The sequence below is a fragment of the Propithecus coquereli genome, unplaced genomic scaffold, assembly GCF_000956105.1.
Source record: "Propithecus coquereli isolate 6110/MARCELLA unplaced genomic scaffold, Pcoq_1.0 Scaffold61, whole genome shotgun sequence".
Taxonomy (NCBI): Eukaryota; Metazoa; Chordata; class Mammalia; order Primates; family Indriidae; genus Propithecus; species Propithecus coquereli.
This window is the reverse complement of record NW_012152063.1, coordinates 5679047-5693867: the sequence shown is the minus strand read 5'-3', so window position 1 is coordinate 5693867 and position 14821 is coordinate 5679047. Positions and strand designations below refer to the sequence as shown.

At 37.7% G+C, this 14821-nt stretch overlaps 1 pseudogene; it reads right to left on the bottom strand.

The window, feature by feature from the left end:
- Positions 1-2699: 2699 nt before the first annotated feature.
- LOC105822441 lies at positions 2700-3950 on the bottom strand (annotated as a pseudogene).
- Positions 3951-14821: the final 10871 nt, after the last annotated feature.

Genomic DNA, 14821 nt, shown 5'->3' with positions numbered 1-14821 from the left:
AAAAAAAAAAAAAAAAAAAAGAAAGGATTGGTATAGATCCTGAGTGCAGACCTATCTGAATATTTAATGGATTTACAAATAAAATATTAACATATTTTTGAGATAATCAGAGTGCAAGTTGGGTGTGGAAAATCCTAGGAAATTAAAGATACTGTACTATGACTTTTAGGAATTCAATGATGGGCTATGAAATATTGAACTGGTAGATTCTTGAATGTATCTTGAAGACAGATCTTGGAGTAAAGTTTCAGAAAGCCCTTGGAAGGTAGAGCTCACAGGAAATGAAAAATTGTCAAAGCTCTGATCTGTGGATACATTCAAATAAAATTGAGGTTAAAAAAAAGGACAACAACCAACATCACCACCACAATGGGCGGGCATTCTTTTACTTTCACTTTCTAAACTTAGTGGAAAGTACATCATTTCCAAGGATGAAGCAGAAGTCACATGTTCCAAATTCACTAATTATAGAATTTTTTATACAGCTAAAATTGTTTAGTTCTGAAGCACTTAAATTATGTATTTGGACACATTGAGAGAAAAAAATTGCTCATTTGAGAAGACATACAAAGATAATAAATTGAAATTGGATTCCTTTTTTAGAACTACTGTTATTTGTAAAGTTTTTCAAGAAAATTTAATATAGCCAAAGATAGTCCACCTTGAATTAAAAGAAAATTAATTCAGCAATATATATTCATTTGTAATTTACATGACTATGTATCCACAGAAAAGATTAGAAGTATAAAAGATCCTTAGTGATTTTTCCTACTTAGAACTTATATATATTTGTTCCCTGCTTGAGTACAAAATAAAAAATTCCTTCTAGTAATCACTTTTGCTTCAGAGTGGAGACATTATCATATTCTTTTACAGTGAATAAGTTTCTATTTTCACTTGTGGAGCATCTCATTTCTGATTTAATATACCTATCCTACCCATCTCTAATACTAGCGTTAATGAACATAGATTAGTATGTCTATGACACAGAAAACATTCTGTGAATAGCATTCAACTCCATTGTTAATTAAATATGGATTGTGGTATGATTGATGAACTAGTAAAGACATGATTAAGAAGGCAGGAGACACTGTAGAAAGAAGGATGAACTTGGAACTGGAAGGCAACAATTATGTGGTTATTTTTTCACTGAGGTTCTGACCTACCCAAAGTCATGCACTTGAATCAAGGATGGGGGGCAATGTTTGGGTTCTGCAAATTTCCATATTTAGAATCTAATTTAGATAATACAATATAGCGTTTTAAACAAATGATTTGAAATGGAATGAAGGGTGTCTTTGCTTTTGCCTTTCTTGGGGTTGAATATTGTGGCAGTGGGCCTGGGGGGAGGGTGGCTGCCATAGAATATGGGGAAATCTGAAGATGTCTGGGCTGGTGGCCTGCTTTCCCAGGCAGAGCCTCAAGAGTAACCTACACATCTGCTTGAGTAACACATCCTGATTTAGAGCCATAATGCAATATCAGCAGCAGGAATTTTCTAGATATATGAACTTGAGGTAAATGCTCCTGGTTCCTCATGGCCAACACTGACACACAGGGATTCAGAGATCCCCTCTGCTTCCCCCCCCCAACCTCTGTGTGTGTGTGTATGTGTATGTGTGTGTGTGTGTGTGTGTGTGAGAGAGAGAGAGAGAGAGAGAGAGAGAGAAAGAGAGAGAGAGGGAGAGAGAGTGTTGGATGTGTTGTAGAGATGGTGTGGAGACCGTGTAGAGATGCTGAGAAGACAGGTGAGCTGGTTCAGACATGAGGTCACATAAGGTCAGGATGAAGAGAATGGGATTTTTCTACTGGTGGCAGATGGTATAGAACACCAGCAGGTGCCACCATGACAGCCCAACTGGCCAGACAAACGAGCGACAACTCAGCAGACATCAGCACAAGTCATCTGAGATGTGACCAGGTGAGCCACCTTGCTGTGGATATAAGCAAAACCCAGAAGATTGTACACAGGCCCGAGGGTGTGGAGTGAAAAGCCCTTATCCCTCAGCACAAAGATTTCCCATAAACTCCTTTGTATGCCTAGATGTCACAGGGGGAACCAACTCTGAAAGACTGAGCACCTCAAATTTACCTCGCATGAATTATTTTATATTCAGACTCTTTTAAAGGAAAATTATTTAATGAGGGTTTCAAACATTAAAAAATGAAAGAAAATGATATAATGAGCCAACATATATCCTGATTCTAGAATTATCAAGATACTGTCAAGCACGTGTCACTTACCTTTTTTTCTTTTTATCTTTTTCTATTTCTTCTTTTTCCTCATTAAGCCTTGTTTTAATAGGTCTCAAAATTCTGTGACAGATTTTTGGCCAAGTTATTTCCATTAAAAAGTACTGATTTTAAAAACTCATAACTTAAAACTTCCACACACACATCACTCACACAAACACACCCACCCAAACAAATGGTCCTCAAAACATTCTCCTCTCCTTCGGAAGGTTTTTACCAGTAATCATTAACTAGTATTTTACTGTTAAAATTAAATGGGCAATTGAGACCATCAGTTCTGAGTCCACTACTGATTAAGGGTGGGTGGCAGGTATTAGGGATAGCATTCATTTAGCCTTCAGAGCTTTCTGGGCAGACTTGGTGGCCTTGTCAGCTCCAGCAGCCTCGGGTCCACTGCTTTGATGACACTCACAGCAACTGATTTGAAACTGATCACAAACAACTGATCACACAGCAAAATGACCCAGAGGAGGATAGTCAGAGAAGCTCTCAACACATGTGGGCTTGCCAGAAACCATATCAGTGATGGAAACATAACCCAATTTCAGAAATGTAGGGCCATCTTCCACCTTCTTAATAGAGCAGTGATAAATCTCTTTCAGCTCAGTGAACTTGCAAGCAATGGGAGCTGTGTGACAATCCAGCACAGGGGCATAGCCAGCACTGATTTGGTGGTGATGGATAATTACCTGTGCAGTGAAGACAGCTGCTCCCATTAGTGGGCCATTTTTGCTGTCACCAGCAATGTTGCCATGACGAACATCTTTGACAGACACGTTCTTGACATTGAAGCTCACATTGTCTCCAGGAAGAGCTTTGCTCAAAGCTTCATGATACCTTTCAACAGACTTTACTTCAGTTGTAACCAACTGGAGTAAAGGTGCCTCCGTGCTGGGTTTGAGAACCCCACTCTCCACTTGGCCCACAGGGACAGGACCAATACCACCAATTTTGGAGACATCCTGGAGGGGCAGAGACAAGGGCTTGTTGGTTGGACGAGTTGGTGGCAGGATGCAATCCAAAGAGCCAAGCAGTGAGTTTTCACTGGCATTGCTGGCTTTACGGGTGACTTTTTCATCCATTGAACTAAGGCTCGTGAGCAGAAGGCTCCAACATGTTACCATTCCAGCCAGAAACTGGCACAAATGCTGCTCTGTCGGAGCTGCAGCCAGTTTTCTAAACGTGGGTGTTAACTTCCTTAATGACTTCCTGTATCTCTTCTGGCTCTAGGGTGGCTCAGGAGGAATCCATTTTGTTAACACCAACAATTAGTTGTTTCACATCCCAGGTGTAAGCCAGAAGGGCATGCTCACAGGCCTGCCCTGTTCTCGGAGACACCAGTTTCAAATTCACCAACCCTGCCAGCAACCATCAGGACAGCACAGTCAGCCTGAGATGTGCCTATAATCCGGTTTTTGATAAAGTCTGTATGTCCTGGGTCATGAATGATAGTCACGTAGTACTTGCAATCTCAAATTCCCACAGGGAGACATCAATGGTGATACCATTCTCACACTCAGTTTTCAGTTTATCTAGCACCCAAGCATGCTGGAAAGAGCCCTTTTCCATCTCAGCAGCCTCTCAAATTTTTTGATGGTTCTTTTGTCAATCCCACCACATTTGTAGATCAGATGACTGGCAGTGGTAGATCTGCCTGAATCTGTATGTACAATGACGACAATGTTAATAGGAATCTTTTCCTTATCATTTTGGCTTTGATTTAGTGGTGGTTTTCACAACACCTGTGCTTTGGCAACAAACCTGTTGCAAAAAAGCTCTTTTTAAAAATTTCTATTTCTTCTTCTTCCATGCCCTCCCCTCTGCCCTGCTCTCCCCTTTCTTGCCCTCCCACTTCCCATCCTTTCAAAGATATTTTAAAGCAAATACAGGTATCATGCCACTTTAATTTCTACATATTTTACTATTCCCTCTAAAAGATAAAAACCTTGTATAACTACTCTTTTAGGCTGGAAGAAACTTAATACTTTTTTTTTCCTCTTGATACCCAGCAGCGTATGGCTTGAGAACAATACTGAATCAGTTACAGAAAAACATCAACCTATCTTCTCTTTTCACATGTCCTTTTAAGATAAAAGCTTGTTGGACATCTCTATACGTAGCCACGTTATGATACAAAGTATTAATTTAAGTAAGTAATCTATAAGACTTCAGTTTTCTTCCTCATTGAAATAGTGATTATAAAAGCTAAGTTTTTTGTTTGTTTTGGAAGGGAGCTATGCATTAGTTTACTTTAAAATCTCAAAGGACATTTTCAGCAACTCCATATAGTGTAGACATCTACCATATGTGAAGTCTTATAATTGTAAATACAAAAATGTTAGCAATTTCTGGAGCATGTAAATTGGTGACAGAAGACACATATATTTCCACCTGAGTATTTCACTTACAACTTCCCCAAAGTGTATCTACCTTAGAAAACATGGATTACTGGCATTTTGGGGTCATTCAACTTTTTGTTAATCTTATGAGAATTAAGGACCTTATCTCCCAAATGGAACAAACCCACAAAATTTCGTACACATTTTTATTGATCCCCTGAAATGCAGCCATGTATCTACCGGATACCCTTCCATAAACAAACAATTTCCATTTTACTTTTTGGCCTTGCATATATTTTGACTTTGTGATAGCTGACTCATCATGTTTCTATCTGTTTTCTTAGAAGTTTAAGTACCAGGGATATATTTTATCAGTAATTCTGAGAAATGTTTATTTTTCAGGAAGGGCACTGGGGCCTCTCCCTGCTTGGCACTTACTGCCCTGCATTCTACTTGCCAATTCACATGCCTGTCTCCCCTCCTAAACCATAAACCTCTCAAAGGCAGAGACAGGATCTAGTTTAGAGGGGTGTCTCTAGCCTCTAAGGCCATGTCCAGTTTTAGCAGGCTCTAAATAATTATTTCTCAAATAAGAAAATGTACAAAGTGTTATTCTCATTAAACACTTTAAGAAAGATGAAGTTATGTGAAGTTCATAAGTCAAACAACTAATAGGTGGCATAGTGGATATGACACTCAGGACTGCTGACTCCAAGTCCAAGGGTCTTTCCAATAACTACCTGTCAGGAATAATAAAAAAATGAGCTGCAGAACAAATCACTGCCAATATGTGAACTCTTGTTAGAGATAAGGTCTCAATAGTTTGGGGCTGACTGTGAGGGTCCCAAAGGGGAAAAGGAAGGGAATCTTGAGGTAGAGGGAGGCTTCCAGCAAGTAAGACAATATATATCTTGGGGAAACTCTGTTCTGTTTTTCAAAACAATGGCGCATTTAGGATATGTAGAATATTGATTCAAAAACTGGTTTAATCTCCTTAAAAATTAAAGTATTTAAGGACATGTGATCCTTTGGGTCTTTTGTATTTTCTTCTTTTACTACTTGAAAAAAGGATGAATTAATGCCTTTTGCAATGATTTGAATGGAACTGGAGATCATTCTCCTAAGTGAAGTATCTCAAGAATGGAAAAACAACTACCACATGTACCCACTATTAAATTGTAACTAACTGATGAGCACACATGTGCACAGAGGGAAGTCAAACTCAGTGGAAATCAAGCAGGGCATAGGGGATAGGAGAAGAGGGGCAAAAACCTACCTAATGGCTACAGTGAACGTTATTTAGGTGACAGACACACCTATAGCTGGGACTGAAGCTTTACAAAAGTGACCCATGTAACCTAAAACTTGTACACCCTTATTATTTTGAAATAAAAAAAAGAAAAGAAACATCCTCTCTGATTTGCCCAGGTCATCAGATTGGAAGCCCAGTTAACTGGTTAATTGGTTGACCCAAGTTCAATATTCTTATTGGCTCATGTCTCCCCATCCACTCCTCCCCGCCCCCAGCCACCAATTTCTACAAAAGAAAATCTCTTTAATGTCTTTCGTTCATGACATGTCTGTGTGGTTTCTATAATTTTCATGTAGAGTACAATCATGTTCTTCCTTGTTTATAAATGAGAATGTTGGATGTTTGTGAAAACAGAAGATGGACTTTACTGATGCTTTAGTCTTTATGAATCCCTCAATCCACTTGATTGACTTGAATGGTCACGTAACAGCAGACATAACCCTTTGAGGCACTGATTTGTTTTTCATTTTATTTCCATTTAAATTTTTATAATATAGGCTTCCTGAAATTTGCTACATCTCTCAAAGTAGAAAACAGGCCAATAGAAGATGTTTCTCAGAAAAGCCAGCCACTGGAGTGAGCAAAATCAATTTAAACATATTACCGTAAGTTTGGATTCAAAGAATGAACTCATATTTAGTGTGGACAACTTCTAAATGGAAAAGGTTGACTGGATATGTTCAGAGAATAGTCTAACTTTTAGAGGAATTTCAGTCATTTCCTGTTTTGGGGATACATGAAATATGCAGGAAAGTCATGCTTTTGTTGACTTTGGTTGAAAAATCTATTTGATTATAAGGGTCTATTTAGTTTTCTTGGATGATTCATTTTGAAGTCTGGCATTAAAAGAGCATTAAGAAAATATTGAGGGATGAGAGGCTCACAACATCTGGCCCTAAGGCATTTGACACCCTTCTCTTTATCTTTTTATGTTAATTTCTTAATTTTTAGAGAATCATGTGTTGTCAGTAAATATGCACTCCCCCAAAGCAGCAAGCAGCATTGTGAAGTATCTCTTTATGTATAAGTATGTTCATAGCATGGGACCATTAATAAATTTGTATTTAGAGTTGGACTAAGCCACAGATAATGCAAGCTTTTTGGGGGAGGTACCTTTGGGTATGTCACAAGATTTCTTATTGAGAAGCCCATCTCACGTCACCCTCTCCCAGTACCTAAGATTTCCACTATTGCATTCCTAAGAAAGATATCACTTCTATTCTTGTGAACAGAATAGGGGTTTGCAATGTCCTACACACACACACACACACACAGACACACACAGCCCACACATAGAATTAAAGGCAAATTTAAAGAACTAAGAAAAATTTGTAAGAATAGTTGTTGAGAAATTTGCAGCAAAAGAAAAAAAAAGATGAAAGAAAAAAATCAAGTGTTATCAAAGACTTCCAAAAACTTAAAGTCATTCCAAGAATGTGTCAAGGTTCTAAGTTTGGCCTAAAATTAACTTTTTTTTTTTTTTTTTTTTTTACCTGGAAGGGTAAAAAATTAAACCATCATTCCCATTACCTCAGCAGCACAATTATTTTGCCAGATTAGCTGGTCAATACCAGGTCAGACAAGAGCACTGAGGATAAAGAGCACAGAGTCTGTGGGTTTATTTATTTATTTTTGGTGAGGCCTAGAAGAAGCTGGTTGAGAAAGGGTTTACATGACCGCCTAGATTTTGCAGCTCTGCATGGGGATCAAAGGCTTGGAAGAGGGACCTGGGGATTCCTAGAGGGAAGTGGGCAATGCCAGTCACCAATGTGGTTTTCCCTGACACTGTGCTAAGCTCCAGCCTGCAGGGAAGGTAGACCTCAGCAAAGGGACGAGTGGGATTTGGGTGTATGAGCAGGGCTCACTAGGACTGTGCGGGGATCTGGCAACATCACTGCCACGTTCTGTTTACCAGGCAGGTGGAAAAGGCCTCATGGAAGAGCAATTTGAATAAGAACAAATACGGAGAGATGGTAATAGACTAAGAGCAAGAGGGCTTCCCATATAAGATTCTGAGAGTACGAGAAAAACAAATCTTTGTGATAGTTACAGGGGGTACTGACAATGTACCAAGCACTTTTACAAGTTCCTTTCTCACGAAATCTTTAAGATAACCCTATAAGAGGAATTCTGTCATTATCTCCATGTTACAGAGAGAAACATTGAGGCTTAAAGATACTGAGTAACTTTCCTAGTGTCTCACAGCTGGCAAGGAGCAGAGCTTGGATAGGAATTAAGAAAAGTCAGGCTGTTTTAATTAAATATTCAAAGAGGAACATAATGCGAAAGGGGGATTTCTTTTTATCATTTGTAGCTCTGGAAGGCAGAGCTAGGAACTAATGGGAAGTTAAAGAAAACATTTGACTTCAGTACACCGTAAGGAAGGGCTTTCTGAAGTTTGGAATTAACCCTAAGGAGGAAAAACTCCTTTGTGCAAGAGTGAGCTTTCTATGCTAGACAAATTCAAGTGGAGATTAGATGGCCACGTGTCAGAGAAGCTGTAGAGGGAGTTCAGACTTGACTGGGAATATTAGACCAGGTGACCTTTAAATCCCCGTGGCTTAAATTACCATCCTGTGAGTTCTTCAACATCTGTGTTCATATGTATTTTGGGGCCTAGACAGTAAGAGTTCAATCTCAGTTAACTCTGTTCTTCCTGATTGCCAAAACAAAAGGGGAAAATGTATTCTTAATTTGATAAAAAGGTAGAAAATTAGTTTATCAGGGAGAGTAAAGTTTTTCTTTGCTCTCAGCTCAAAGGGCTGTTGAACACAAAGGTCTGTGTTTGTTAGGCTCAGTCAATGGAGGAGATATGACATAGCAGGGGCTTTAAAATGATTTTAAAATATAAATATTGTCAACCTCATTTGCATTTATGTCTCTGTGTCATTGATCATTACCGTCTGCAATTGGCATCCACAGTCTAGATTTTAGACACAGTTCTAAGATTCCATGGACCTGAGAAATACATAGATATTCCTGAAAAGATATGTACTTGTTGCATAATTATAAGTTAATCCAATTGAATCAAAAATGATAATGATTTCTCATTAGCACTAAGTATAGTTTTAACAGAAAAGTGATAAAGTGAATTACAAGTTTTCAACTTGGTTGAGATTTTGATTTCTCTGAAACCCATAGCGGCATATAGTCTCAGCAGATAGAAGACCAGAAATGCTTCCTGTCTTATAATGGTCTGTGAGCTGCTCTCAAAAGAGCAATTTCTTTTGAGTAAGAAACTACCCTCACTTTCACTGCAAGACTTCTCTTATTTATTTACACTGAAGCTGTTGGGAAATGAAGACCTATAAAATCAGGGATAGACTAAACTTACAAGACAAAGACAAGAAGGAATCATGAGTGACCAATGGGTTATGTATCTATTAGCAATGAAGGGTTATCCAGCTATTGGGGAAGTAAAGCAAATGGAACACAATGCAGATGAAAACATTGGAAACTTCAGTATTAATTCTATTTTTTAGACAATAAATAAATTCTTTATACTCTCTTAAGGAATATAAATGCTTATAATCATTCACAAAAATCTAACGCATCTTTACTGGGTGTGAGATCCACTGATTTCATTCAATTAAGTAAATTTTCTTGAAAAAATGTTCTGCATAAAATCTTGGACTTGGATCTGAGGAAGACATAAAATGACACAATATCTACCTCAAAGGGTTTACTGTGTGGGACATATCGCTTCAATGAGCCAATAGCTATAATGAAAGGCAGTATATTATACATATCATAACTGAGGTATAAACAGAATACAGTGGATTTAAAGGAGAGAATACTCACTTTCTACTTGGGGCGGGAAAAAGACAAGGCTTTCTGGAAGAAATGACATTTAAAAATGAGTGGGAAATTTATAGGTAAAAAAAAAAAAGGAGGAAGGACATACCAGGCAGATAAATGATCAAAAGTGAGATGACAGGCAAGTGTGACTCAGTCTTAAGAAAGTGTGGCAGTTGGAGTAGAACATAGGCAAGTGAGGAGGTAAGGAATAAGGGCTAATATTGGAAATGCAGGCTGGAACTGAGTATGGCGAGTCTCCTGCACGAGGCCAATGATGTGCACTTATTTTTGCAGGCAATGAAGAGCCATTAAAATGTGTAGAGTTGAGGGATGGCAGGATCACAGGGCTGCCCGGTGTTGTGTGGGGATTGTGCACTGCAAAACCTTAGCGAATGCCATTCACACGGTGACCCTGTGGATCTCTATACATTGTAAAGTGCATCATCTAAGGAGAAGTTTCCTTAAAGATGAAAGTCAAGTGTCTTGAAGATGACATACCTTTTCTGATTTATACAAATGTACCGTATGGGGCAAAGGTGGCCTGTGACAGCTGTGCTTTGGGTAGACACATCTTCGAAAGTGGAAGATAGGACTGATTTCTACAAGGGGAGACTGGAGTCTTTGATAACAGTGTACACAAAAACAGGAACTTCACTTGGCAAAGAGAGGCTGATGGAGAATCTACGTGGGGGGCAACAGAAGAAGGACCCATACATGACATCAAAGATGGGTGACAGATAATGGTGGCAAACAGGAAATAGAAAAGTGAGAGGAGAGTTTTATTGAGGTGGGAGAAAGGAAGTTAGGCAGAGAGCAGAGGTGAGAGATTCCATTTTGTACACATTTGGGAGCCAGAGGTGTTGGCTGAATATCCAGGTGGAAGGAAGTGTCAAGCACGAGGCTGAAGTGCTGGCCAGGAGGGTGGGGCCGGAGTTGGGTCAGAGTCTTCCACATACCTGTGATCTCTGGGCCTCGGGGAGTTCGTGGTACTGAGAGAGCCCTAGAGAGAGGCAAGCAGAGAGCAACTGGTGTCAGGAGCAACCCTCGTTCTTATCACATTCTGCTCTCTAACCCCAAAAGAATTAGGAATAAATCTTATAAAAGAAGCTTGCCTTCTTAGTGATGTGGTTGTTGGATAGCTTGTTTCCTTTCCTGTGCCTGCCAACCATCCAGTGCAGTCAGAAAGCCAGCTTTTATCCATAAACTTGTCATTTTTTTTCATTATAAGATAAGATAAGAGTGTCAGCAAGAGATACTTTCTGACCAAAGGCAGAATCATTGACGACGTGGTAATGTTTTAATGGTGAAATGGAAGCACAGAAATCAATTACAAATGTAATCAACTCCTCACTCGAGAAAAAGAGCAATGGCAAAACCCACCTAAAAGCATTTTTATTTGGCTCTCTCATGCACCATATGTGGCTCCATATTTTCATTTGTGTTCTTCTTAATCTGATATAAATAATTTACATTTCATGAGACCAAAAATTTAATAAGAAAAGATAGCCAAGGAGTGCATTGGTTGGCAGAGAAGGAATTCAGAGACGAACATGTTTGCCTTGGATAAGCCTCATATAGAGAACAAGGGCTTAGTCTAGCTGTCCGTAGCTTCTCTTTTCATAGTTTTAGACTGTCTGGCAGTAAGTACTGTTCCTGGCATTAGTGCTCTCATACTCGCCTTATTATCACTCAGCAGCCAACAAGGTATCAATGTTTCAAATGTTAGATAGAAGTTGACTATTAAATACAGTCTATCTCCAATTTACCAGTTCCCAACACTATTTTATGCTATTTTAGTGGGCACAGGGGGCCAGTCTATGTAGGGGTCATAAAATATTGGTTGTTCAGGGTCTTCGAAAGGTTAGAAAAAGAGAGCAACATTTGGGTCATCATTAGTATCTCCTTGATGTATCATTTTAAATTGCTACCTGAGGAGGCTTTCTCTGTTTTTTGAACTTTTCGAGGAAGCAGAAAAGTATTATGTGCCAGCATCTTCAGGTTGATAGAGACAAGTTTGATACGATATCAATCTATTTGAAATTTAATCTATGATCTCTTCATTTGAATATCATATAACCATTATTGCTATTTAATTCGCTGATATGTCCATTGAAGTAGAATGATCTTTTTTAAATGTAGGAAGCTATATTTAATGATATGTTATTGGTGTATTAAAGAGATTAAATTAAATGTTTAATTAGCACTTTGATTTATAAATAGAAATATTCAATATAAATCAAAATTTGTAAGGTAAAATCAAGGAGGAAAAGCCTGGGTCTTTATAAACAGTATTTGGGATGTAAAGTTCATGAATTTATACTTTAAAAAATACAGTTGGAAACATTAAATCTATCTGAACAAAGATGTTCTTATTATGGTGGACTGATCTCTCAAATATTGTTTAAATTTGAGCACTCTCATTTTCTCATCCATTTAGAAACTGTTCTAAATTATTATCCCACATGTTTCTAATTTACTGATTAAAAAATATGCCCAATCTCATATCACTGAAAAGGGAAAATATTAAGCATATAGCTCTTCATAAATTAGAGAAAGCTGTGTTTTTTTCTCAATACTGTAAATTTTCATTTAGAGAAATTAAACCAACCAATAAACGCACACACCAATATACACTTAAACACACCAATTAGGCCATTGAATTAAACATAGCTCCTGAGCTGTATTTTGTCAGAAATATAATGTGTGTATATTCAGTTAATGCAGCTTACTGTGCTAGTCTGTTATAAATATTTACTGATGTCAGGTGACAACTAAGAAAATCAGTCAGTGTGTGCAAGAATATAATTTTCTTAAAACTGTAAATCAGGTAAAAATTCAAAAAGGAAAATTATTGACTGTTGAAGGTCTTATGGAAATAACTTTAAAATAAACCTGGTAAAAAAAGAAAACATATCTGGTTCCTAGGGAACAACATTTAATTCCATTTTCATCAAGGATACCTTTAAAAACCTTCTGAAATATTTGTAAAGTATTTAAATTTTATTTTAAAATACTTAAGGACTTCCTAGTCCAGAGTAAGTGTGGAGGCCAGAATATTAAAGCATTTTGAGGAAAATACTTGCTTTTGAACTTCCCCCAGGATGTTGTAAAATCTCCTGGGAACAAACTTGCAGAATTATAGAGATGTTCTTTCAAACTTTCACTTGGCCCTGACAGCCTGTTTTTTGATGTTTTTTCTGCTACTGAGTAAAACGTAAAATAGCCTACCAATCAACCAACCAAACAAACAAAACATGTTGGATCTGTAGAAATGTATAATCTGTGAAATCGTGAATGCCTATAGTAAATGCCTCAGTAAATATGGTTCGAAGGATAAGTGGGCGTTGACGCTAAGAACATAAAAGGGTTACAGTCTCTTATTTTCTATGGTTGATAGCATAGGACCTAAACTTTTTGTCCTTTTCTCTTGTGTTTTTCTTTAGCAAAACTGCATGTACAACTAATTAGGAGACTCAACTCAACTTAATTGAACGTAATATGTGATTGTCCTGGTCTGAATTTTGTCCCTCCCCAAGTCCTCTGTTGAAGTCCTAACCCTTAATGCACCTCAGAATGTGACTGTATTTGAAGACCCACATTTTATGGTAAATAAAGAAGTAAAGAAAGTTAAATGAGGCTGTTACAGTGGTGTCCTGATCCAATCTGTTTGGTGGCCTTATAAGAAGAGGAGATTAGGACATATCGAGGGAGACATAAAAGAAGCCTGTGCACAAAGAAATGGACATGTGAGGACATAGGGAGAGGGTGACCATCTGCAAGCCAAGGAAAGAGACCTCAGGAGAAACCAAACCTGCTAACACCTTGGTCTTGGACTCCCAGCCTCCAGAACTGTGAGAAAAATACAAGTTTGATGTATTTTGCTATGGCAGCCCCAGAAAACTAATACAGTGATAATGAAGTAAGAACTAAATCTTTGAAGAAAATGCATTGAGTCATTTAAATCTCTTATGAAAGTCCATATTCTGGCATTTGAACTTCAAGGCCCTGTGTGTACTTACTTAACATCTTTGGATTGCTGTTACTGCCACTCTCATTGAACACACATACCCATAGAGCACCCATTCATCTGCCCGCTTCTTTCCTTCCACCTGGACTGCTTGCTTCTCCTTTCATCCACCTCTCAATGTACGCTGTAGGAAAACATCTGTCAAAACTGGATTTGAATTCTCTCTCAACTTTTTAAAAAATTATGGTAAAACACCCAACATAAAATTCATCATCTTTGCCATTTTTAGGTGTATAGTTTGGTAGTGTTAAGCCTATTCACATTGTTGTGCAATGATCTCCAGAGCTTTTCCATCTTGCAAAACTGAAACTCTATATGCATTAAAATAAAACTCCTCTTTTCTTCCTTCTCTCCAAGCCCTTGGCAAACACCATTCTAGTTCCTGTTTCTATGAACTTGACTAATTTAGTTTCCTCATATAAGTGGGTTCACAGTTTTTATCTTTTTGTGACTGGCTTATTTCACTTGGCATAATGTCCTCAAGGTTCAACAGTGTTGTAGCATTGTGACGGATTTTCCTTTTTTTTAAGGCTAAGTAATATTCGTGTATCTATCTATCTACCACGTTTTTAATTTAACCATTCATCCATTGATGGACATTTTAGTTGCTTTCACCTCTTGGCTATTGTGAATAATGCTGTTCAGAATATGGATGTGTAAATATCTCTATGAGATTCTGCTTTCAGTTCTTCCAGATATATATCTAGAAGTAGAATTGCTAGATCATATAGTTAATTCTATTTTTAATTTTTTGAGGAACTGCCATGCAACCATAGTGGTTGCATCATCTTACATTCTTAATGAAAGTACATAAGGGTCCCAATTTTTCTATATTCTAGTCAGCATTTGTTATTTTGTTTTTTTGATGGTAGCCATTCTAATGCGTATGAGGTCATATCTTCTTGTGGTTTTGATTTGCATTTCTCTAATGATTAGCAATGTCAAACATCTTTTCATATGCTTGCTGGCCATTTGTATATCATCTTTGGAGGAATGTCTATTCAAGTTCTTTGCCCATTTAAAAATTTTTTTTTTTGTTGAATAATTTTTTAAATATATTCCAAATATTTACTTCTTATTAGATATATGATT